Here is a 25,993-nt window from a genome sequence, read left to right as displayed (position 1 = left end):
TCCAGGAACAGCTTCTTCCCTGCGGCTGTCACACTACTCAACAATGTACCTCGGTGACTGCCAATCACCCCCCCCCCCCCCCCCCGGACACTCCTCCCACAGGAAAAACACTATGACTGTATGCATGTAAATAGATTTATTTATTGAAATCATATTCTATGTCGCTCTTCCAGGGAGATGCTAACTGCATTTCGTTGTCTCTGTATTGTACACTGACAAGGACAATTAAAGTTGAATCTGAATCTGAATCTGAATCATCAGTTATTTGCTACCAGACCGGAACTAAGCACAACAGACCTTTCAGAGTCAGGTCAGATGGCCAGGCTCTGAATAAAGTACTGAAAATTGGCTCATTTATTTATAAACAGCCAAGTTGCTGCTTTAACCTGAGCCTGAGAATTTATGATTTTTTTGCAACCCAACCCGACCCGACCCAAACACATACAAGGTACACAAAATTGCTGGGGAAACTCAGCGGGTGCAGCAGCATCTATGGAGCGAAGGAAATAGGCGACGTTTCGGGCCGAAACCCTTCTTCAGACCCCAAACACATACAATTGGGTTCCTTGGGCTGAGCTCAAATAGCCAGGGTCAACCGGCACTTGCCATAGCACAAGGAGGTCAAAAGCTGACAATGGACTTCATATTGTGTTGCATATTTATAGTTACAGAGTCATAGAGTCATACAGCATAGACACAGGCCCTTCGGCCCAACTTCCCAAACCAACCAATACGTCCCATCTACACTAGTCCCACTTTCTGCGTTTGGCCCATATTCCTCTAAACCTGTCCAATCCATGTACTTGTCCAGATGTCTCTTAAATTATCTGATAGTACCTGCCGCAACTACCTCCTGTGGCAGCTCGTTCCACATATCTTTTATGTAAAAAAGTTACCCCTCAGGTTGCTATTAATTTGTTCCCCTCTCACCTTAAACCTATGTTCTCTGGTTCTCGGTTCCCCTACTCTGGGCAAAAGACTGTGCATTTATCCAATCTATTCCTCCTATGATTTTGTACACCTCTATAGAAAAATAGAAACATAGAAAATAGGTGCAGGAGTAGGTCATTTGGCACCGAGCCAGCACCGCCATTCATTATGATCATCCAAAATCAGTACTCCGTTCCTGCTTTTTCCCCATATCCCTTGATTCCCTTAGCTCAAAAAGCTAAATCTAACTCTCTCTTGAAAACATCCAGTGAATTGGCCTCCACTGCCTTCTGTGGCAGAGAATTCCACAGATTCACAATTTTGGGTGAAAAGGTTTTTCCTCATTATTCTTATTCCTTATTCTTAAATAGTGACCCCTGGTTCTGGACTCCCCCAAAATTGAAAACATTTTTCCTGCATTTACCCTGTCCAATCCCCTAAGAATTGTTTCTACACAATAACCTCTCATCCTTCTAAATTCCAGCAAATGCAAGCCCAGTCGACCCATTCTTACATTATACGTCAGTCCTGCCATCCCGGGAATTAATCTGGTGAACCTACGCTGCACTCCCTCAATAGCAATAATGTCCTTCCTCAAATTAGGAGACCAAAATTGCACACAATACTCCAGGTGGGGTCTCACCAGGGCCCTGTACAACTGCAGTAGGACATCCTTGCTCCTAAACTCAAATCCTCTCACAATGAAGGCCAACAGCCATTGGCTTTCTTCACTGCCTGCTGTATCTGCATGCTTACTTTCAGTGACTAATGTACAAGCACACCCAGGTTTCATTGCACCTCCCCTTCTCCTAATCTGACACCATTCAGATAATAATCTGCCTTCCTGTTCTTTCCACCAAAGTGGATAACCTCACATTTATCCATATTATACTGCATCTGCCATGCATCTGTCCACTCACCCAACCTGCAGCCTCGTAGCATCCTCCTCACAGCTCACACTGCCACCCAGCTTTGTGTCATCCACAAACCTAGAGATGTCACATTTAATTCCCTCATCTAAATCATTAATTTATATTGTAAATAACTGGGGTCCCGGCACCAAACCTTGCGGCACCCCACTAGTCACTGCCTGCCATTCAGAAAAGGACCCGTTAATTCCTACTTTTGCTTCCGTCTGCCAACCAGTTCTCTATCCATGTCAATACCCTACCTCCAATACCATGTGCTCTAATTTTGCACGCTAATCTCTTGTCTGGGGCCTTGTCAAAGGCTTTTTGAAAATCCAGATACACCACATCCACTGGCTCTCCCTTATCCATTCAAAACTTGTTACATCCTTAAAAAATTCCAAAAGATTAGTCAAGTCTGATTTCCCTTTCATAAATCCATGCTGACTGTGACCGATCCCGTCGCTGCTTTCCAAATGCGCTGCTATAACATCGTTAATAATCGACTCCAGCACCTTCCCCAGATGATGTAAGGCTAACTGGTCTATAATTCCCCGTTTTCTCTCTCCGCCCTTTCTTAAAAAGTGGCGTTACATTGGCTACCCTCCAGTCCACAGGAACTGATCCAGAGTCGAGAGAACATTAGAAAATGATCACCAATGCATTCACGATTTCTAGGGCCACCTCCTTGAGTACTCTGGGATGCAGACAATCTGGCCCTGCGGATTTATCTATAAGATTACCCATCATCTTCCTGTGCTCCAAGGAATTAAATCCTAACCTGCTCATTCTCTCCCTATAGCTCTATCCCTCAAGTCCTGGCAACATCCTCGTAAATCTTCTCTGCATCATTTCGAGCTTGACAACATCCTTCCCATAACATGGTGAGCAAAACTGAACGCATCACTCCCAATGTTGTCTCACCAATGTCTTATACAACAGTAACATGACGTCCCAACTTTTATAATCAATACTTAGTCTGATGAAGGCCAATGTGCCCGGCCTTATTGACCATCCTATCTATCTGTGATGCCACTTTCAAGGAATTATGTGCCAATAGTGTCTTTAGCAATAGTCTCAGACTTAAGTCTGAAATTCAGATTCCACAATGTAGCATTACTGGAAGCATAATGCAATCCGATGGCATATCTTTAATCAGTATTTTTCAATCTCAAAATGTGAGCATTGCCGATAAGACAAAGTTAATTTCCATCCCCAATGACCATCTTGCAATATTGCCCTAGTTGTGGAAAGGATAACATTGTCCTATTAGGACCTTGAACCGACAGCAATAAGCAACAGCAAAACACTTCCAACTCAAATAATGTGTGTGTTGGAAGAAACTGCCCAGTACTGCTCTTCCCATACATCCATTGTCTCTCTTATACTCAGCAGCAGAGTTTAAGGGTCCGGTGGTTGTGGTTGAAGGAACATCGTTGAGTTACTGCGCCATGTTTTGTAGTGGGTGCTGATTGCACCATGGTGGGCCAATGGTAGCAGGTGTGATGAAGCTGGGGGATGGGGTGTGATTCGAACTACTTTGTCCTAGCTGGTGTTGAGCTCCTTGCCTGGTGTTGGAACTGCACTCACGCAGGTGGATGAATCCATCAGAGCCTTGCTTTGTGCCTTGTGCGATGAAGGAAAGGCTTCGGGAAGTCAGGAGGTGTGCTACTTGCTTTAGGAAACCCAGCATCTGATCTGCCCTTGCAGCTTTAGTTTTTTACGTGTCTGGAGCAGTTACATTTTTGGCCAGTAGTAATCCCCAGGATGTTGATGGTGTTGATGATAAATGACTGAAGTTATATATCACATTAAGTATTCCAGTCATTTGCAACACATTTTAATATGCTTGTCTATGTTTGGTCTGAGGTACAGGAAAGCTATTATCATGTCATTGGAAATACACAAGGCAGCTGAAACTCGGCCTGCCCAATATTCCTCTCCTCCCTGACACAGACCCACCCATGCTCTGAAGAAAAGGACAAGGTGGTGGCTTCCTTCCATGCTAATATTTTCATTAGTTTCTCAGTCGCCCATCTTACATTAGTTATATTATATTTTCCAGTAGTTAATTCCTTTGCTACCCTCTGCCTAGTCTGCTTCTTCCATATTATTCATGCTCCCCCCCACCCCCGCTCTCCAATTCTTTATTGTCGACAAATTTATGCTTCATTTTTACTGGTTTTAGGGGAATGTGTGTGCTGCCAGTTCCCAGCGTGTGTGTCTCTTGCACCCTGCAGGAACACCAAAGTGACGTTGCCAAGTGTGGACTGGCTGCCAGATTGACGCATACCTTAACTGAATCTTCTTGGCGGCCAGCGTTAAAGAATCTGGTATGTTTGCACTGTTCTTATGTTGAAGGAGCTGTGAGGTATAAAGGCTTTCTGTCTCTGTGTCCAGTTCATGGATGTGCAACAGACTTAATAATGGGCCTGTCATTGATTCCGAGTACGGCCTGCCAATCAACACTTTTCACTCAGTGCACAATTACTCTTTGTTACTCATGACTGAACCAATTTATAATGGGAATATCCTGTAATTCCATGCAATCAGCCCTGTGGACCAATCTATCTGAGGAGCGATATTTAAAGCTCAGCTAAAATCTATACAGTAGCTATAAACCAAGTCGATTTTTATGTTAATTGTAATAAATTATTAATATTTACAGTTGCAGTCTTCCCGACTTAGAAAACTAAATTGGATAGTGCTGGTGCCATTGGAATTTATTCCTGAGAAGTCCTTGTTTTTTTTACAAGAAACATGTGAGGAGCAAATTAGATAGCACAGGAAAATGGTCACTGAGGTTGTCAGATGCTAACCAGCATAGTCAGTTGCTGCTCATGACACAACAGTGCACTCTGAAGCTGGGTCTTCTAGTTCCGAAGCTGCTCAAGATTGTTCTCCAAGTTCATCTGCAATCTCCTATATTGTAAGAAGGCGGCACTCCTCAGCAATATTACAGCCATAATATGAACATGACATGGAAGCACAAGTGGAAGACAGTCTCAACAGGGCTTGTATATAAAAACAGGGATGTAATATTGAGGCTCAAGAAGGTGCTGGTAAGGCCGCATTTGAAATATTGGGAGTAATTTTAGGCACCATAACTGAGGAATTATGTATTGGCTCTGGAGAGGGTCCAGAGGAGGTTTACAAGAATGATCCCAGGAATTAGTAGGTTAACCTATGATGAGCATTTAGTTGGCACTGGGCCTGTACTCGCTGGAGTTTAGAAGAATGAAGGAGCACCTCATTGAAACATACAGAATAGAGAAAGGCTTGGATAGACTGGATGTAGAGAGGATGTTTCCACTAGTGGGAGAGTATAGGACTAGAGGTAACAGCCTCAGAATTAAAGGATGTTCTTTTAGGAAGGAGATGAGGAGACATTTTTCTTTAGTCAGGTGTGGTACATCTGTGGAATTCTTTGTCACAGAAGGCTTTGGAGACTATCAATGGATATTTTTAAGGCAGAGATAGATAGATTCTTGATTAGTACAGGTGTCAGAGGTTATGGGGAGAAGGCAGGAGAATGGGGTTAGGAGGGAGAGATAGATCAGCCATGATTGAATGGCAGAGTATGGTCCGAATGGCCCAATTCTACAATTCCTTATGACCTTATGACCTTATGACTTGTGACCTCACATGGAATACAATTGCTTAGGGATGCAATAGACAAATTGCCAAATGATAGGATGTAATCACAATTATCATTATCCTCACCCCACAAATTCCCACCTTTTTAATGTTTAAAAAATGTTGAGATTCTCTCCGCTGCCCCTGCTGGTGAGAGGGGGGAGGGACTATAAAACCCGGAAGTGTTGTGCCTCAGTCAGTCTCTGCAAGATGTGGGAAGTGAGAGGGTCACGTCTCTCAGTCTGAGCTGTGAATAACACTGAACACCTGTCTACTAAACTGTGAGTGTGGTTTTACTGACCTTGAGTGCCCTTAATGTGGTTTGAAAATGAAAATGTGGTTGGTTTGAAGTAAAAGCACCGCAAATGGTTGGTGGGGGTTTGAGTTGAAGGAAAAGCACTGCAAATGGTTGGTGGGGGTTTTGGGTTGAAGTAAAAGCACTGCAAATGGTTGTTGAGGGTTTGAGGTTGAAGTAAACGCACCACCCCCCACCCCCCCCCCCCTCCTCCACTGGCGACCAATATTGGAATTGGTGGAGAGGTGGAATATTGCGTTGGGGGACCAGCCCTCCCGTGTGATGCTGGGACCCAACAGGTCTCACTTAGTCTGGTAATTTTTAAAAATCCGAGGATTAACTTTATGCTGGCTTGTAATCGGCTGTAGTCAAGAAAATATTGTACAGAAGTGAAAAACTGGGAACTTGCAGAGTAAGGATAATGATCAATGAGATTACATCCTATCATTTGGCCATAGCGAGAGATGTGTCCATATATTGCCTTCTCCTGCCTTATTGAGATAATGGTTCCCTCATTGCCATAGATTGAGCAAACAACACTTGTTGCTTGGGCATGACTTTGTTGACATTGCACTTGGTAGGTGGTTGAGAACACACTGTGTGTGGGTTTTGCTCTGGGGGGTCAGGAGCTATGTGGTCAGAGGATCAACATCATGTCCAACTCACCACTCTTTGGTCTGGAATGTGTAATGTAAGGGCACAAAATAAAGGCATTATGCCAAATGGACAGATGTTGGGCAATGTTGGGCAATGTCGGGACGACCGATGGCACAATGGGCTAAGTGTTTGGCTGGCAACCGGAAGGTAGCCGGTTCGAATCCCGCTTGGAGTGCATACTGTCGTTGTGTCCTTGGGCAAGACACTTCACTCACCTTTGCCTGTGTGTGAATGTGTGTGAATGTGTGTGAGTGATTGGTGGTGGTCGGCGGGGCCGTAGGCGCAGATTGGCAGCCACGCTTCCGTCAGTCTGCCCCAGGGCAGCTGTGGCTACAGAAGTAGCTTACCACCACCGAGTGTGACTGAGGAGTGAATTAATAATGCGATGTAAAGCGCCTTGAGTATTAGAAAGGCGCTATATAAATCCCATCCATTATTATTAATGACCAAATGAAGGACCGGCCACAGACAAGCAACATATTGAGTGAGTGAAAGTCCTTGCCGTTGTGGAACATGAGCATTTTTATGGGGCTGGACATGATGTATCCTTTCCGTATGAGCTTGGCCCCTAGAGTGTAGTAGATGGTCAGATGCCACCTGATTCCTGCGTTTCAGGTGGAAGTCATAGGTGAGTTTATGGTGGAGGGAGGGTAACTGGTAACTGTTGACTAAAGGTAAATGCAATAAGCAACGCTGCAACAATCTTGCTTCATGCTGTGCTTCTGTGCAAAAAGAAACCTAGTCTTCACAAAACCTGCTACTTGCCAGAGAAGAATGAGATGGATTCCACTTTCCTGGAGTACAGAGGGTCTATGCCCTATTTAATGCAATGGTATTTTGCAACAGGGTAATGTTTCAAATGTTTTTGAGCAGCCTGGAAAGATTTAGAGCCATAGAAATTGATGTTCACCATGACCTTGCTGTAGTGAACTTTGGAGAAGCACTCCCTCAATAGTCAAGCTGCTATTCAATTTTTCTTCCTGCCTTTTGCACATTCATCCTATAATGCTGCATTTCTGGTGAAGTGGTTCCCAGATCTCCATTGTTTTGGGAGCAGTAGGTTTTCTGTTAAAGCCAGAAGTCGATAGAAACTCAGTTCTATTTGTAAAACTAATCCGTTTAGTCACCAAAATTGCCATGAGGCCCAGAAATGGTTTAACCTCTAGCTTACTATATACAATGCTCCCTAAAGGAATCACCAACAAGTCATCAATACATTTATGAATCATATTAATAGTTTAAGTGAGGGTTCTTCCTACTGCTAGATGCTTCATCCTCTCTGCGCATTCAATGCATGGAGTTGGTTGCATTGTTGAGGTCCAAAAAGATAATGCTGGCTTAAAGCCGAAAGCTGAACACTGATTGATGTGACAAACTATCTATATTGCTTGCATCCAGTGTGCATGAGCATCATATGCACTCCCACTCTTCTTAAGTTGGCAGGCGGAGTGAATGAATGGTGTTTTGTGGACAGACTCATTATGCAACAAATTAGCAGCAAATCGTAAGCTGCAGCAACCAAATGGCAGGTGCTAAAGAGCCAATTGAAATGAAACATGCAGAAGACATTTTATATTGCTGCATGGAACTCCACATACAAACATGTGGAATATCAGAGTAGAATGAACAAACTCTTAGTTTTTTTTTAAACTCAGTCTATTCTTCCTGAATAATTAGAGTTTCCCAATCACAGAGATAGAATTGAAACAACCAGTTAATTTGTTGAGACTGATTGATGCATAACCACGATTATGGTGTATTCTTTTGCAGTTATTGTTTGTTTTGAACTTCACTTCTGGATATCCATTATGAGTTTGATAATAGGGACTTACATTTATATACGGCATAGACATATCAAGATGGAAGGTACACAAAAATGCTGGAGAAACTCAGCGGGTGCAGCAGCATTTAGGAGTGAAGGAAATAGGCAACGTTTCGGGCCAAAACCCTTCTTCAGACTCAATCAAGATGGAAACTCCAGAGGCCACTGATGCTGGAATCTTGGGCTAAACACAAAGTGCTGGAGGATCCCAATGGGTCAGGCGGCATCTGTGGAGGGAAATGAACAGACAATGATGTTTCGGGTCATGATCCTTCTTTGTCATTAAGCTATTCCAATATTATGCATCTGGGAAATTGCTTCTTTGTTCAGCGTTCCAAAGCTCAATTAAATTGAATATTTAGAAGAAAAGCTTTAAATATAAACCTTTTTTTTTCAACACAAAAATATGGTCATCTTTGCATTTCCAAAAACCGGTTCATGATTCCTGCCTCATTCTTTACCAATACAATGACCCATGTACAAAGTTACAAATGATCTTTTACCCCCTTCACCTCAGCTCAACTGTATATGTGCATTTTCTAAGAACATATATTTTGCAGCAACTTATAATAACATATCACTTGTATTGTATGTTATTTTAATATTATAACCATCCAAAATGGATATGGCATTTATAATTAAAACTGCATGGAATTTAATATCCAGGAAATTTGAATACTCAGTATGCTCTAACTTTGTACTTTAATGAAAGTTGATCTGAAGATAAATAGTATAATTTCTAACTGCCATGCTAGTTACATGTCCTGTATATGTCTATTTTCCCTTTTTTTCTAATTTAGATGAATAGGGAATGTGTATTTGCTGTTCCCTTATGTGCTGTTGCAGTGTCATGGGTCAAGTAAGTGTGAATTGGTCAATTAACCCCATGGCCTTTGCTTTGACTTATTCCTATGCAATTTTCAGCTAACAAGTGCAATCATTAATACGGCATTTCTTTATAATTATACTGTAATTACTCTTATTAAGAAGTAGACGTATTGCCAAAATAAACAGTAATAATAAATAGTTTGAAATACATTATAAGCAGAACACAAATAAAAGGAGCGCTGTGAAATTAAATCAGTCAGAGATCAAGTGGAGACATGTTCTTCCCATGGGGATTGCAGAGCTGAAAAATCAAATGGTAACTCAACTCGTTTGCCAATCTCCATGAATCCAATTAAATGCTTTAAGTAAAATGTTTAAAAAGTCATTTCTGTATCAATGTCAGTTGATCTGTATTTTTTATCATTACCATGTGATGGATAAAGAACTTATTTGAGGAATGATAGATACAATTAATGGCTGTGCCAGCTTGTGAAACATAATGCCTACACGCACTGTGCTGCCTTAGTTTCTCCCCTCTGCTTCTGAATGCATTGTTTCATGTAGGGGTATGATTCAAGGGAAACAATGTTAACATCGTCTCGCAGGCCAGATCCTCAGCACTGGGCCCTCACTCCTCAAGTTGGTTACATTGGGCTGGTCACATCAATCACCTGCCCGATACCAGACACCCGAAACAGCCACCCTAATCCAGGCTCTGTCATGGGAGATTACCAAGCCTACAGAGAGAAACATACAAGGACGTGCTCAAGGTTTCCTCATTGATTCCTGGGAACCTTTGGCCCCCTGACCACTCAAAGTGGAGAAGGTGCATTTTTGGAACATATTAAGATCTTTAAAGCTTGCTTTAAGTCAAGAGCACACATAAGCCTTAGATAGGCAATGGGCGGAATGCACCAATTCACAAATTACCCCAATACTTACCCCATCTCAAGAGAGAGAGAGTCAAGAGTGTTTAACAGTCATATAGAGCCGGAACAGAACAATTACTTTCATGCCTGCTGCTGCTTTACAGACATATTAATGCAACAACACAGCAAATGAATATACAATAGTCAATAATACAATAAATTATCATTAACACTAGGTAACCAGATCTTTATAGTGTATCTGTTAAAACAAAGTTTGTTCTTCTACCAATGTTCTCTTTAACCAGCTGAGAATCCACAAAACCACAGAGTGGAAGCAATTCATCCTGGATCCTGAGGGATCACCTGTGTAAAAGAATGTGATTCCACAGTCACTATTCCATTAGCTCACTCAAACAATCATCCTTTATGTACGGACTGAGGCAATGGTTTTAACCAGGTTGTTAGACCACGGATGGCCTCATATTCCAGGTCAGTTCTCTTTTGAACTAAAAACCTTCATCAAATAACAACAGCAGTCTTGGCACGATGTCATCAGAAGCAACATAAACCAAGCCCTGAGCTTCTGAGTTTGTTCGGCTTTATGCCCCCAAACAATATGCATTTACTTTTGGAAGCTCTGAAAGTTTTTTATAAGTAACTGTACTGTTTCGTTGAACGTCTATTGTAGGTGGGTAATGTTTAACATTATTCTACCTTCAAATCAAACACTACTGTGTTGTTACGGTTAGAGCAATAAAGATTTTAATTGAATTGCACCAACAAAAAATAAATGGAAGGTTGACAAGTTGAAAAGTAATGACTAAGGATAAATGTCTTGCCTTGGTACAATATTTGCCAGAATACTCCTTTTGTGTATAGAGGCAGATTTTCAAACTCCTCACCAGTACTTACTCTCATATCTGATGGCACACATGGGGTTTTCATAAAAGGTCGACAAATCCCCACCTACATTGTCGATCGCATTGCCATGGATCCTGCTGTAGTTTCACTATCATTTTTATTGCTTTTTACACCTCAGCCTCCCAACATAGTCTCCTTCCCTTTATGTCTAGATGGTCCTTGTACTTTCAGATCATCATCATACAGCCAAGATCTCCAGAAAATCTTTAAAGCCCATCCAATTTCTAGCTTCTCTTTTGCCTTCTCTTCCAATGCCATTGAAATCTTGTAGAAATTCGAGGATGGGACTGACCTTTTACAGACAGAAATACTCTGTGCTGTTCCATTGTGAGCTGATATAGAAATTAGATTGTGGATGGTGAGGATGGTGTCCAAGAATTCAGCAGGTTATAGATCATTTGGAGGTATGGGGTGGGGTGGGGGATAAATGGCAGATGGAGTTTAAACTGGGCAAGTGTGCAGTGTTCCACTTCTAACAATTATGTTAAGGGCCTGTCCCACGAGTATGCGACTCCATGCGTCAAGCGCGACCTAAAGCTCACAGCCGCCTCTACGCCGTACGCACAGAGGTCGAGTGAGTGACGTACGGGCGTACAGCGTCGAGGCGGTGCGTACGGCGTCGATGCGGCTGTGGGCCGGCAGGCCGTTGCCGCGCGGAATTTTTGAACCCGGTCAGTTTTTCGGAACCCCATGCGATGTCGGGACAAGCTCCGCGCAACTCCATACGACTCCGGCGATCGAAGTGGGACCGGACCCGCGAGGCTGTACAGCTCAAGCGACCACGTTAGGTCGCGCTTGCCGCATGCAGCATGCAGGCGCATGCTGGTGGGACCGGCCCTTTAGGTTGCGCTTGCCGCATGGAGTCGCATGCTCGTGGGACAGGCCCTTAAGAGTTGTGGATACAATAAATGGAAGGAGCCTTGCAGGCATTGAAGTGCAGAGGGATCTTGGGATGCAAGTCCACAGTTCCTTGAGAGTGGCAACGCAATTGGATGGAATGTAAAGAAGACATATGACGAGCTTGGTTTAATTGGCTGGGGCACTGAATATCGAAGGTGGGAAGCCATGTTGCACAGTATAAAACTTTGATGAGGCCACATTTGGAGTATTGTGTGCAGTTCTGATTGCCCCAGGAAGGATGTGAAGGTGTTGGAGAGGATGCAGAAGAGGTTCATGAAAATCAATCTGAAGAAGGGCCCCAAACCAAAACACCACCTATCTATGTTCTACAGAGATTTTGCCTGACCCGATGAGTTACTCCAGCATTTTGTGTCTTTGTTTGTAAACCAGCATCTGCAGTTCCTTGTTTTATCAGCAAGTTGTTGCTTGTATTAGCTGTAAGGAAAGGTTGGGCAAACTAGGAATGTTTCTTCTAGAGTATCTGAGGCTGAGGGTGGACATGATAGAAGTATACACAATTATAGAAAGCAGAGGGGAGATCGTCAGAATATTTTTCCCAGGAAAATATGTTAGAGACTACAGGCATATATTAAAGGTGAGAAAGCGGAACGTTTGAAGGAGATGTACAAGTAAATGTTTTTTAAACAATAGACAATAGACAATAGGTGCAGGAATAGGCCAATCAGCACTTCAAACCAGCACCACCATTCAATGTGATTAAACAGAGAGTAGGAGATGTGTGGAAGCAGATATGATACCAATCTTTGAGAGGCATTTGGACGTATACATAAACAGGGAGGGGATGGAGGGTGGAGGGCCATGTGCAGGCAGCTGGGATTAGTTTAAATTGTTATCATGGTTGGCACAGACATTGTGGAAGATCAGCCTGTTCCTGTGCTGACTATGTTCTACTTTTAGGAATATGCCTGGAGCTCTCTGGCTGAAACAATGTCTTCCCAAGAGTTTGGAACGAGGGTGCTCAGACAACCAGTTCATCGTAAGGAAACCTGCCCCATTGTATTTGCTTTAGAGCCACTGGTTTGCAGAAGTAAGATGTTTTCTGCATTATTACAGATCAATATTTGTATAGTAAATGGGCACAGTATAGAGTCATAGAGCAGTACAGTATGGAAATAGGCCCTTTGGCCCACCTTGTCCAAGTTGGTATAACAGGTTAGCCCCATTTACCTGCATTGGCCCATAGCTCTCCAAACCCTTCATATCCATATATCTGTCCAAATATGTTTTAAAAGTTTCCTCTGGCAGGTCATTCAAGATACAGACTACCCTCTGAGTGAAAAGAATGCCCCTGAGGGCTCTCCTAAATCTGCCCTCTCAACGTAAGCCTATGCTCTTTAATTTTAAAATCCTCTACCCTGGGAAAAAGACAGTGAGCATTCACTGTCTCCATGCCCCTCACGTTCTGGCACACCTCAAAAAAGTTGCCCCTCATGGTCCTATGTCCCAAAGAAGAAAGTCCCAGCCTATCCAAACTCTCCCTATAACTCAAGTCCACAAGTCCAGGTAACATCCTGGTGAATCTGTTGTGCATGCATTCCAACTTAATGGCATTTCTTCTGCAGCTGCCTGACCAGAACTGCCGACACCTGGTGACATACAGCTGCAACATGATGTGCCAATTTTTGAACCTTATTGCTCGGGTGGAAATATCAAAGATTAGAATACATAACTTTAAGGTGAGAGGGGCAACTCTAAAAGTGAAGTGTGGGACAGAGAATGGTGGGTTTTTAGAGAGGCACATGGACATGCAGGGAATGGAGGCTTATGGATCATGTGCAGGCAGAGGAGACCAGTTTAACTTGCCATCATGTTTGGCACAGACATTGTGGGCCGAAGGGCCTGGTCCTATGTTGTACTGTTCTATGTTTTATATTCTAAGTATTCAATACCCATCCCAATGAAGGCAAGCATGTCAAATGCCTTCTTCAGCACCCTGCCCATTTGACTCTCCACTTTCAGGAAACCGTGCACCTGTACTCCCAGATCACTCTGTTCTGCAACACTCTTCAGGGCTCTACCATTAACAGTGTAGGGGCGGCACGGCACGGTGGCACCTTGGTAGAGTTTGGAAAGCAGTGACCGGATTGGTCAAAGTCAGCATGGATTTATGAAGGGGAAATCATGCTTGACTAATCTTCTGGATTTTTTTGAGAATGTATGAAGTAGAATGAATAAGGAAGAGCCAGTGGATGTGGTGTATCTCGACTTTCAAAAAGCCTTTGACAAGGTCCCACACAAAAGATTAGTGTGCAAAATTGGACCACATGGCTTTGGGGGTAGGGTATTGACATGGATAGAGAACTGGTTGGCAGACAGGAAGCAAAGAGTAGGAATTAACGGGTCCTCTTCAGAATGGCAGGCAGTGACTAGTTGGGTGCTGCAAAGCTCAGTGGACCCCAGTTATATACAATATAAATTAATGATTTAGATGAGGGAATTAAATGTGACATCTCTAAGTTTGCGGATGACACAAAGCTAGGCGACAGTGTGAACTGCGATGAGGATGCTGTGAAGCTGCAGGGTTACTTGGATAGGTTGGGTGAGTGGACAGGCATGGCAGATGTAGTATAATGTGGATAAATGTGAGGTTATCCACTTTGGTGGCAAGAACAGAAAGGCAGATTATTATTTGAATGGTATCAGATTAGGAGAAGGGGAGGTACAATAAGACCTAGGTGTGCTTGTACACCAGTCACTGAAAGTAAGCATGCAGGTACAGCAGGTAGTGAAGAAAGCTAATGGCATGTTGGCCTTAATGGCAAGAGGATTTGAGTTTAGGAGCAAGGATGTCCTACTGCAGTTGTACAGGGCATTGGTGAGACCACACCTGGAGTATTGTGTGCAATTTGGGTCTCCTAATTTGAGGAAGGATTATTGGTATTGAGGGAGTGTAACGTAGGTTCACCAGGTTAATTCCAGGGATGGCGGGACTGACATATGATGAAAGAATGGGTCGACTGGGCTTGTATTCATTAGAATTTAGAAGGATGAGAGGGCATCTTATAGAAAGATATAAAATTCTGAAAGGATTGGACAGGCTAGATGCAGAAAAACTGTTCCAGATGTTAGGGAAGTCCATGGGTCAGTTTATGTATAAGGGGTAGGCCATTTAGGACTGAGATGAGGAAAAATGTTTTCACCCGGAGAGTTGTGAATCTGTGGAATTCTCTGCCACAAAAGGCAGTGGAGGCCAATTCATTTGATGTTTTAAAGAGGGAGTTAGATTTAGCTCTTAGGGCTAAAGGAATCAAGGGATATGAGGAAAAAGCAGCAACGGGGTACTGATTTTAGATGATCAGCCATGATCATATTGAATGGCGGTGCTGGCTCGAAGGGCCGAATGGCCTACTCCTGCACCTTTTTTTCTATGTTTCTAGTTGATGCCTTACAGCACTTGCATTGCCAGAGATTCGTGTTCGAACCTGACTATGGGTGCTATCTGTATGGAGCTTGTATGTTCTCCCCGTGACTGTGTGGATTTTCTCCGAGACCTTCTATTATCTTCCTATACTCCAAAGAAGTACAAGTTTGTAGGTAAATTGGCTTGGTAAATGTAAAAATTGTCCCTAGTGTTTATAGGACAGTGCTAAAGTGCGGGGATTGCTGGTCGGCGTGGACCCAGTGGGCCTGTTTCTGCGCTGTACATCTAAACTAAACTAAACTAAACTAAGGAGGTGGTTGCTATAATGACGCGTCTTACGCTTGGGAGAGCTAAGATGGGTCAAAAGGCCTGCCTTGTTTCAGCTTTTCTTGTGTACTGGTCAATTGGTTGGTCTGCTTACAGGATGGAGCAAACACTCTAAATCATTACTGTTTATTAGGGCGTTCTATTCCAAAGAGGATGTTTACATCTGTGCATGATAGCAACGATGAGAAATAGTGGGTTGAATCAGAGTTCAGAAGTTGATGGCTAAGTGAAACCGTTTGTTCACTGTTCCGACATCGATGCACAGGAGCATTACGTCTGAATCCACCAGCATGAGCCCACTTCCTGAGGAACTGTGTTAACGAATGTTGCACTTTAGAAATACATCTCCACAAACCAATATTGAAGTGTATTTGCGCATTAGTGACCATGTATTTATATTACCAGAACTCTTCTATGCCTTTTCATACTTGAGCTGTATGGAGAGTTTATCAAAGATTTTGGTGAGCTTTTGGAGCCTATTTTATCCTATCGTGTTACATTAGATAAAAGTGCGCATTCAAATTCACACTTCACTCCAATTCTGTTGATTGCATTGGGGTTCTGATAAGTGAATGACCAATCTTGCTCAATCATTTGTTCATATCATCGCATTCTGTCTGAAACCAGCACGAATTGCTTCTGAAATGGCGCGTCTGGGCTTTGGAGAGCCACAGATGGTCAGGCAGCAGACAAACAACACAAGAAACCTTCTGCAAGTCACATTGTGGCAGTCTAACAGCTAAAGGTATGCAGCAAACTCGTTGTGATTATGGAAGTTGAGAACACTGCAGCTCTGACAGTCTCCAGGCAAAGAATCTTAGAGAGCTTGGTATTGAGGTCTCCATGGACATCCTGCAGACGGAGTAGCTTCTTGCAAGGATGCGGAATGAAAATTGGGGGGGGGGGGGGGGGGGGGATTTAATAGGAGTCACAATTCAGAAATATGTTGACAATCCTCAATTGGCAGTGTGGTTGAAATCTAGCACAAAGGTTTCAGGTCTAAGGAAAATCTAAATGGACTGGTTAGGTGGATTCAGACGTGGAAAATGGAATTCAATGGAATTCAATCAATAAGGTAAAACATTTGGCAAGATCAAGTTTACACGAATGATCCCAGGAATGAGTAGGTTAACCTATGATGAGTGTTGAACGGCAATGCACCTGTACTTGCTGGAGTTTAGAAAAATGAGGCGGGTGCCTCATTGAAACATAGAGAATAGTGAAAGGCTTGGATAGAGTGGATGTGGAGAGGATGTTTCCACTAGTGGGAGAGTCTAGGACTAGAGGTCACAGCCTCAGAATTAAAGGATGTTCTTTTATGAAGGAAATGGGGAGAAATTTCTTTGGTCACAGGGTGCTGAATCTGTGGAATTCTTTGGTACAGAAGAAGCCAGTGGATATTTTTAAGGCAGAGATAGATAGATTCTTAATTAGTGAGATGTGAGAAGTTATGGAGAGAAGGCAGGAGAGTGAGGTTAGGAGGAGAGATAGATCAGCCATGATTGAATGGCAGAATGGACTTGATGGGCCGAATGGCCCAATTCTACTCCTATCACTTATGACAAAACAAACAAGTCAAGGGAATACACTTTAAAGATATGATACTGAGGAGGGTAGTGGAAAGCAAATTGGGAAATTGCCCAAGGTGGGAGGGCAGGCAGGTATGGTCATGAAGAAAGTAACTTTAGTACCTAAGTGAGACTCAGAGCACAACAGTAGGGCGATCGTTTCAGAATTGGATACAGCAGCTGGAGTATTGTGTGCAATTCTGGTTGTCACACTGCAGTAAGGATGTGGTGTACGACTCTGGAGTGGTACAAAGATACTGCTTTTTCCTGAGGGTGGAGACATAGCTGTGAGAAGAGACTGTCCAGGAAGCGTAAACTTTTTTACACCTGATGGAAGATTTAACTAAAATTGCGAGAGATTAAATGGTCTTATTCCATGCCATAAATTGCTCCGAATCAGCAGGAAAGCCTGAAATGCTTTCCATCCAAGTCAGTATATTAGGAGGCCTGAGAATGAAATGGGAATCCTCAAACCTCTGACTGTGATGAGGGGAGGAAATGCAAGGCAGGGCAAGGCAACTTTATTTATATAGCACATTTCATACACGAGGCAGACTCAAAGTGCTTCACATAAAAACATGTCATACAATAAAATGAAATAATAAAATGAAATAAAATAGAAGAATTAAAATAAAATAAAAGCAAAGTTAAAAATGCATTATAAAAAGTGCAAAGGTTAAAAGTGCAATGTAGTTAAGATTTAGCTGAAAGCTAAAGTAAACATAAAAGTTTTCAGTCTTGTTTTAAAAGTGGTCAAAGTTGAGGCAAGTCTTAAATCTTCAGGAAGTTTATTCCAGCTATTTGTTGCATAGTTGTTGCATAGTAACTAAATCCTGCTTTCCCATGTTTTGTATTTACTCTGGGAATCACTAACAGATTGGTCTCAGAAGATCTTAGCGGTCTAGAAGGCTTATATAGTGGAAGCATGTCAGTGATATACTTTGGGAATTTATTTGTATCTGCTCACAGCTCCAGGTTGCCTCATACTTCATGCAAGATCTTGCAGCTTACAAGCATAGAAACATGCCTATTGCTGGAAAGATCTGTTTGTTGAATGAAAATGGCAGAAGATCCAATAATGAAGTAATTAGACCTATACTTACTTTGCAATCGGACAAAGTACTTAGAATTTCTAGACCTGAGATCATAGAATCAAAGGAATTGTTCCAGTGCAGGGGGCCAATCAGTCCATCAAGTCTGTGCTGGCTGTTTATAGTGCAGTCCTATCAGTCTCATACTCCTGCCATTACTCTGTGGCCTTTCAAACTATTTTTTCCTAAGTACCCATCCATTTCCCTTAAGGAAACCGTCATTGACTTTGTTTCCATCAGCCTTAGCCAGCGAATTTAAGACCATAACTAGTCTTTGCATTAAAAAGTTTTTTCCTCTCGTTTCCTATAAACATTTTGCCTCAATTTACTCTGTGTCATTGATCCTTGAACCATAGTTCATTGGGAATAGCTTTTCTCCCTTTAATTGGTCTAAAATGGTCAGGAAAAGGGGAGATGCAACAAGACCTGGGTGTCATGGTACACCAGTCATTGAAAGGCAGTGAAGAAAGCGAATGGTATGTTAGCATTCATAGCAAAAGGATTGAGTATAGGAGCAGGGAGGTTCTACTGCAGTTGTACAGGGTCTTGGTGAGACCACACCTGGAGTATTGCGTACAGTTTTGGTCTCCTAATCTGAGAAAATACATTTTTGCCATAGAGGGAGTACAGAGAAGGTTCACCAGACTGATTCCTGGGATGTCAGGACTTTCATATGAAGAAAGACTGGATAGACTCAGCTTGTACTCGCTAGAATTTAGAAGATTGAGGGGGGATCTTATAGAAACTTACAAAATTCTTAAGGGGTTGGACAGGCTAGATGCAGGAAGATTGATCCCGATGTTGGGGAAGTCCAGAACAAGGGGTCACAGTTTAAGGATAAGGGGGAAATCTTTTAGGACCGAGATGAGAAAATCATTTTTCACACAGAGAGTGGTGAATCTCTGGAATTCTCTGCCACAGAAGGTAGTTGAGGCCAGTTCATTGTCTATATTTAAGAGGGAGTTAGATGTGGCCCTTGTGGCTAAAGGGATCAGGGGGTATGGAGAGAGGGCAGGTACACGATACTGAGTTGGATGATCAGCCATGATCAAGTTGAATGGCGGTGCAGGCTCGAAGGGCCGAATGGCCTACTCCTGCACCTATTTTCTATGTTTCTATGATTAAATCTCCCCTCAACTTCTCATGCTTCAAGGAGAATCTCAGTCTCTCCATTATTAATATAGACCAGGAATCCCTCATCCCCAGAACCAATCTGATATTATTTTCTCCACCTCTCCTGGGCCCTCCATCCTAAACTGTGTTGACCAGAACTGGATACACCACAACTAGTCCTTTATGAATTTTGAAAATAAAAACCCAGCCTTTTATGTTTAATGGGAGGGATTATGCCAGTGGAAAGCCATTGATTCCTTAGTTAACCATTGCCTACCTATTGAATCTGGGTCAACATGTTCCTGAACGGCTTGTAAATTTGTTCTCCTGTGGAACAGTCACATCAGAGGGGCCTGGAATGCATTTGGCCCACTGGGGGGCAAGACTGCAAGTGAAACTAATAAGAGCAGCAAGCACCAAGACAATACCAGATCATGCACAATCTAGGCTACAGACGCTGGTTACAAAGCCTAGATTCTCAGTTGCTTTGCAACTCACTCTCAATGCTCTCAGAAATCTATTCACAATATACGCGCAGATCCTTCCATTCCTTTTACAGTGTGGAGCAGTCTAGTCACAGTATAATGAAAATCCACTTTTTTATTTTGGTTAATCCCTCTCCTAGATGACACAAATATAGCTGCAAATTAAGTTGTCAGTGACTTATACCATAGTATTGTTTCCACAGATTTGTGCCTATTCCACTCTTTTCACTCACTAAGAAAGTTAGCAACTAATCTTCAGAGCTTTGCTGTCCCCTTCTAGAATTAATGGCACTTTCAGGTCTGTTGAACTAATGCAGTTGCAATCACATTTGCAAATTAGAGATACCATTAAAGTATGGCACCGGTGAGTTTTCTAATTTAAATGTCTATGCTGCTTTATCTCCTATTATTTTCTTTCCACTCTGAGCTTAACTGAGGAGATTTATCGATCAATTTGTTGCATTGTCTATTCTGCTATACCAAATAATTTATATAGATCTGTGAAACAAAATAAAGTCTATGACTAATAAAGCTCTTGAAATTTTGTTGATAGACACCAAAAGCTGGAGTAACTCAGCTAGACAGGCAGCATGTCTGGAGAGAAGGAAAGGGTGACGTTTCAGGTCGAGACCCTTCTTCAGACTGACGTCACCCATTTCTTCTTTCCAGAGATGCTGCCTGTCCCGCCGCAGTGTTACTCCAGCATTTTGTGTCTATCTTTGATTTAAACCAGTGTCTCCAGGTCCTTCCTACAAATCTTGGAATTTTATTGCTGGGTTGGGTTGTTGCACTTTCTTTTTCTTTTAATTTCTCTTTGCCCAATATCCGACTTTACTGTGGATGCGGACAGCGGAAGTAGCAGGACTATTTTCATTATAAGTTGTCAGAGAATCCTAGCAATGAGTGCCCAACCCGTATTCTTTATCGGCAGGATTGGCTTTGTCTCGGAGAAGTGTTGGCAGAAAGATTCTTAGAATGTTGGAAACCAAAGAAATGCAGATGCGTAAAATTTAAAACAGAAACAGAAATGTCAATATAATATTCGGCATGTTTTTATACTCTAGCAGTTTGGAAATAAGTTTGGATGGAATTATGGTGTTGTTTTCATGCTCATAAAAATTATCATGTTATATACTTCTATCAAATATCTCCTCAGCCTTCGACATTCCAAAGAAAACAACCCAAGTTTATCCAACCTCTCCTTGTAGCTGAAACCCTCTAATCTAAGCAGCATTCTGGCAAACCTCTGCAACTGCTCCAAAACATAGAAACATAGAAACATAGAAATTAGGTGCAGGAGTAGGCCATTCAGCTCTTCGAGCCTGCACCGCCATTCAATATGATCATGGCTGATCATCCAACTCAGTATCCCGTACCTGCCTTCTCTCCATACCCACTGATCCCTTTAGCCACAAGGGCCACATCCAACTCCCTCTTAAATATAGCTAATGAACTGGCCTCAACTACCTTCTGTGGCAGAGAATTCCAGAGGTTCACCACTCTCTGTGTGAAAAATGTTTTTCTCATCTCGGTCCTAAAAGATTTACCCCTTATCCTTAAACTGTGTCCCCTTGTTCTGGACTTCCCCAACATCGGGAACAATCTTCCTGCATCTAGCCAGTCCAACCCCTTAAGAATTTTGTAAGTTTCTATAAGATCCCCCCTCAATCTTCTAAATTCTAACGAGTACAAACCTTCACCTCCTTCCTGGTATGGGCAGATCAGTACTGCATACAATACTCCAAATGTGGCCTAGCTAAGGTTTTAGAGTTTCACCCCTGTACTTAGTGATGGACAAATAGGTCAGATGGAAAACAAAGACAAACTTGTTTACAAAGAATAAATCACTGACAGTTCTCCACAGAATTTCAGGCTAGAAGTGATTTGATCCAGTAAGGTTTCTTAGGTTAGTGATATCATTGGGCATGTCATTGTGGGACATAAATGCAAATGTAACTACATTTACATAACAATGATGCCAGGAAAGAAAATATTTCATCATAAAAAAAGGTGTGATGAGGTTTAATGCTGTAAACATGTGCTGCATTAGCAGCGTGCATTAAACTCTGCTTCCAGTATTTAGTTCCATTAACATAATTGTGCAAAGTTTCAGAAGAGGAGTTTAATGTGCCGAAATCATTAATTATAGTAAAAGTTTCAGTCACTATTGAGGTTGAATTTTCACCTGTATCTTTTACACTGTAACTCAGAAGGTGCAGAGAGCATGTCTAATGAATTTGATTGAGTTTATTTTGAAGAGATGACCTCGAAAATTCACAAGAGCATGGTAGCAGACAATGTCTACAGTAAGGTTTCCCACATGGTGGGCTTGTCCAGAATGCATGAAATACATGAGCTTGCAGAAAGGAGGAGAGCAGCTGGAGTAACTCAGGGGATCAGTGAGTGTGGAGGGAAATGGACAGTTGACGTTTCCGGAGAGGAAGGGGAAATAGCCAGTATAAAGAGATGGGGTTGGGGCAAGAGCTAGTAAGCGATAGATGGATACAGGTAAGGTGGGAATTGTAAGATACAAGATGGCACCTAAAACTTGGTGACTCTTGTGCACTGACTCAGTGTGGTCTACTAGCTTACATGCTTATACTTAGGACGATTATACCCAATGTATAGTATGCAACAGTATGCAAACAAATGATTTCACTACACGTGACCAAAAAGTACTATTGACCCATTGAAATCTAAGGAAGAAAATTATGTAAGTTTCTGAGAGGGTGATTGGTGGGTGGTAGCTTGTATGAGTTGGTTGATCACTCAGTAGGAAGGGGGAATAGGCTGTGAGAAAGAACAATGAGGTGACTTAAAAGTACTTTCTCACACAGAAAGTTTGAAAAACTACGACATTTTGCCACGCTGGGCAGACTCTAAAACAATTTGTTGAGGATTCGGGTCTGTATTGTTTAAAAATCATTAGATGTTTCTGGAATGTGGGATGAGAGCTGAAATGCAGACACTGGAAGAGTAAAGCTCCATTTGTGCTGTAATTTCAGCTGGCTGCTGTTCAAATCAATGGGATTTTTCTTTGTGTTTAAGTCGCTGGAGGATGAGCGTGGATGAACAGAGGAGTGTGAATAAGATTTTGTCCATTCTGTGATTTTTGTTGCTATGTTTGTTAACACTTGCAGACTTGTTAATTGTAAGTGTGCTGAGGAGTAGCCTCAATAGAATTATTGTACGGTGCTGTATTCTGCACAAGACTGAAAGAGGTATCCAGGTGGGGAATTGAACACTTTCCCAATCTCGGTACCTAATTCAGACATTCCTTGGCCAGGGATAGCACAGCCAGCTGCAGAATGAAACTATCATTTGATAACATGGCTTAGCACCATCCTAACACGATTGCCTCTCCACTGCCTCAGCATCAACCTATCTTTCCCATAATTACTTACCTTGTTGCTCTCTGCACAAATTCTTCCATTTCAATTACGGAAGATTTTGCACTGAAGATATATTCACCAATGCGATAAAATTGTCCAGATTTATTTTCATTTTGGTTTGCTGGAGCCAACTTATGGAAACACCTTTCATCCCAAGAGTCGTTGGATTTGAGCTCAAGCTGAAAAGATGAATACTTAGTGTGAAGTATCCTGCATGATCATATTTCTCCAGACAACAGCCTGCATCAGAGTTGCTGGCAAAATGTGATAAAAGCATCCGTCCAATTGAAGAAGTTGGGTAGGAAAGAACTGCAGATGCTGGTTTAAATCAAAGATAGACACAAAATGCTGGAGCAACTAACCGGGACAGGCAGCATCTCTGGAGAGAAGGAATGGGTAACGTTTCGGGTTGAGACACTTCTTCAAACTTCTTCAGAAGTTGTGTTGAGGCTTCTTCTATACTGTCATTTAGTTAATTCTTTTGGCTGCCCATACTTCAAATATTTGCAATTTGCTTTGTGGTTAACCCACCGGAAGGTCATAAGGTCATAAGGGATAGGAGTAGAATTAGGCCATTCAGCACAGCAAGTCTACTCTGCCATTCAATCATGGCTGATCAAAATTTGAGAGTTTGATGTTTATACCATTAGGTTGTAAGCTACCCAAGCAGAATATGTGGTGCTGTTCCTCCAGTTTGTGTGTGACCTCACTGGCAAAGTTATCTGGACTACATCTCCTTACATCCTGCCTTTGATAAAACAAAGATAGAGTTCCCCTGGTCCTCTCACCCCACTAGTCTCTGCATCTAACACATCTAACACATAATTCTCCGACATTTCCATTACCTCCAATATGATCCTACCACCAGTCACATCATCCCATCCCCACTCCTTTCCTTCTTCCACATAGACCACTCCCTTCTCCACTCCTTGGTTCAATCATCTATTCCCACCGATAGTACCCCCTCTCCAGGTACTTTCCCCTGCAACCACAGGAGATGTAACACCTGTCCCTGTACCTCCTCCCTCACATCCATGCAGGGACTCCAGCAGTCTTTCCCAGGTGAGGCAGAGGAGCAAGTGTACCTCCTCTAACCTCATCCATTGTATTTGCTGTTCCCAATGTGGCCTCCTATACATTGGCGAGACCAAGCGTAGACTAAACGACCGTTTCGCCGAAGCGTAGACTAAATTACCGTCTCGCTCTCAGACTGTCAAGGCCTGCTGGGTCTCCTGATTGCCAATCATTTTCCCATTCCCATACTGACATTTCTGGCCTGGGCCTCCGCCATTGCCAGAGTGAGGCCACACGTAAACTGAAGAAACAGCATCTCTTGTGCATTTTACAACCTCTGTATAAACATTGAACTCTCCAAATTTAGGTAAACAACCTAGAAAGAGTGCCACCCCAACTTCTCTCCCCCCCCCCCCCCCCACCTCCTTCCTTCTGTCCCACCTGGGTTTGTAACTATTTCACCCTCTCCTTCTCCCCCATCCCCACCCATCTATATTCCTTCCCCTGGCATCACATTTCGTGCCTTATCTCTCCTTATCCCATTATGTCACATTTTTCGCCTTTTCATCTCTGGCCTTTGTCCAACCCTCTGCCAATCAACCCCTCCCCCCCACCGAGCCCCCCTGCCCCCACCGCGCCCCCCTGCCCCCACCGCGCCCCCTTCCCCCTCCTCAACTGAATCCACCAATCACACGCCATACATTGTCCTGTCCCCATCTCTCTTTCACTTTCTCCCCCCATCTACAATCAGATTGATGAAGGGTCCCAACCTGAAATGTCACCTGTCTATGTTTTCCAGAGATGCTGTCTAACCCATTGAGTTATACTAGCACTTTCTATCTTTTTATGTTTGCATCTGCAGTTCCTTGTGTCTCCATATCTAATAGAGGTCAAGATACAGCTTTATAAGAATGCTGATTGACCTGGTGATTTTTTCTAAAATTCTCTATGTTTGTCCCAGATGCCCTGCATCTGTAGTATGTTAAGGACATAAGGTCATAAGGAATAGGAGTAGAATTAGGCCATTCGGCCCATCAAATCTACTCTACCATTCAATCATGGCTGGTCGATCTCTCCTAACCCCATTCTCCTGCCTTCTCCCCATAACCTCTGACACCTGTACTAATCACGAATCTATCTATCGCTGCCACTGACTTAGCCTCAACAGCCTTCTGTGGCAAATATTTCCACAGATTCACCACCCTCAGGCTAAATAAATTTCTCCTCATCTCCTTCCAAAAAGAAGTGGAAGCATCCTCTCCACTCTAAATATCCACTCTATCCAAACATTTCACTATTTTGTATGTTTCAATGAGGTCCCCCCTCATTCTTCTAAACTCCAGCGAGCACAGGCCCTGTGCCGACAAACACTCTTTATAGGTTAACCTACTAATTCCTGGGATCATTCTTGTAAACTTTTTGGGCAATGAGTCAGATCCAGGACTACGCAATCCAAGGTGCAGGTTTACCATTAATTCCTTTCTTTTATATTCAATTGCTCCGAGATGCACTTATCTTTTCTGTGCCTCACTCTTATTTAAATCTATCATTATGGAGCTTCCCTTGTACAACTTTCCTTTGCCCAGAAGTCAGTTTGGGTAATGCCGTGTTTTTGCATGCTGCAATAATAAAAATAAAACCTCGGTTAAAAGTTGGGTAAGACGGAAAGAGCACAATCTTCCTCCCAAGCTTCTCCGGGTATATGTTGTGTAATGTGTGGAGGACACTAAATACAAGCAGTAGTGTCCAATAGTGTCCTGTGCTGTAGAACAGTCTGAGGTATCATATCAGTAATTTTCCATGGGGTATAAATGTTCCCCTTGCTCTTCCCACTGTTGCTAGGCCACTCATTCGG

The 25,993-nt window shown here is 42.7% G+C and overlaps 1 long non-coding RNA gene across 1 annotated transcript; it reads right to left on the bottom strand.

Annotated features, from left to right (window-relative positions):
- Nucleotides 1-2,439: 2,439 nt before the first annotated feature.
- On the bottom strand, nucleotides 2,440-24,000 carry LOC116975745. The gene is made up of 3 exons (XR_004412742.1): nucleotides 23,990-24,000; nucleotides 21,109-21,115; nucleotides 2,440-2,569 (listed from the first exon to the last, which is right to left on the bottom strand). It is a non-coding gene; the product is annotated as an uncharacterized LOC116975745 (long non-coding RNA).
- Between the last annotated feature and the right edge of the window lie 1,993 nt (nucleotides 24,001-25,993).

Source organism: Amblyraja radiata, chromosome 8 (genome assembly GCF_010909765.2).
Source record: "Amblyraja radiata isolate CabotCenter1 chromosome 8, sAmbRad1.1.pri, whole genome shotgun sequence".
NCBI classification, from domain to species: domain Eukaryota; kingdom Metazoa; phylum Chordata; class Chondrichthyes; order Rajiformes; family Rajidae; genus Amblyraja; species Amblyraja radiata.
Note: the sequence above shows the minus strand (reverse complement) of the source record. Positions and strands in the feature narration are given on the sequence as shown.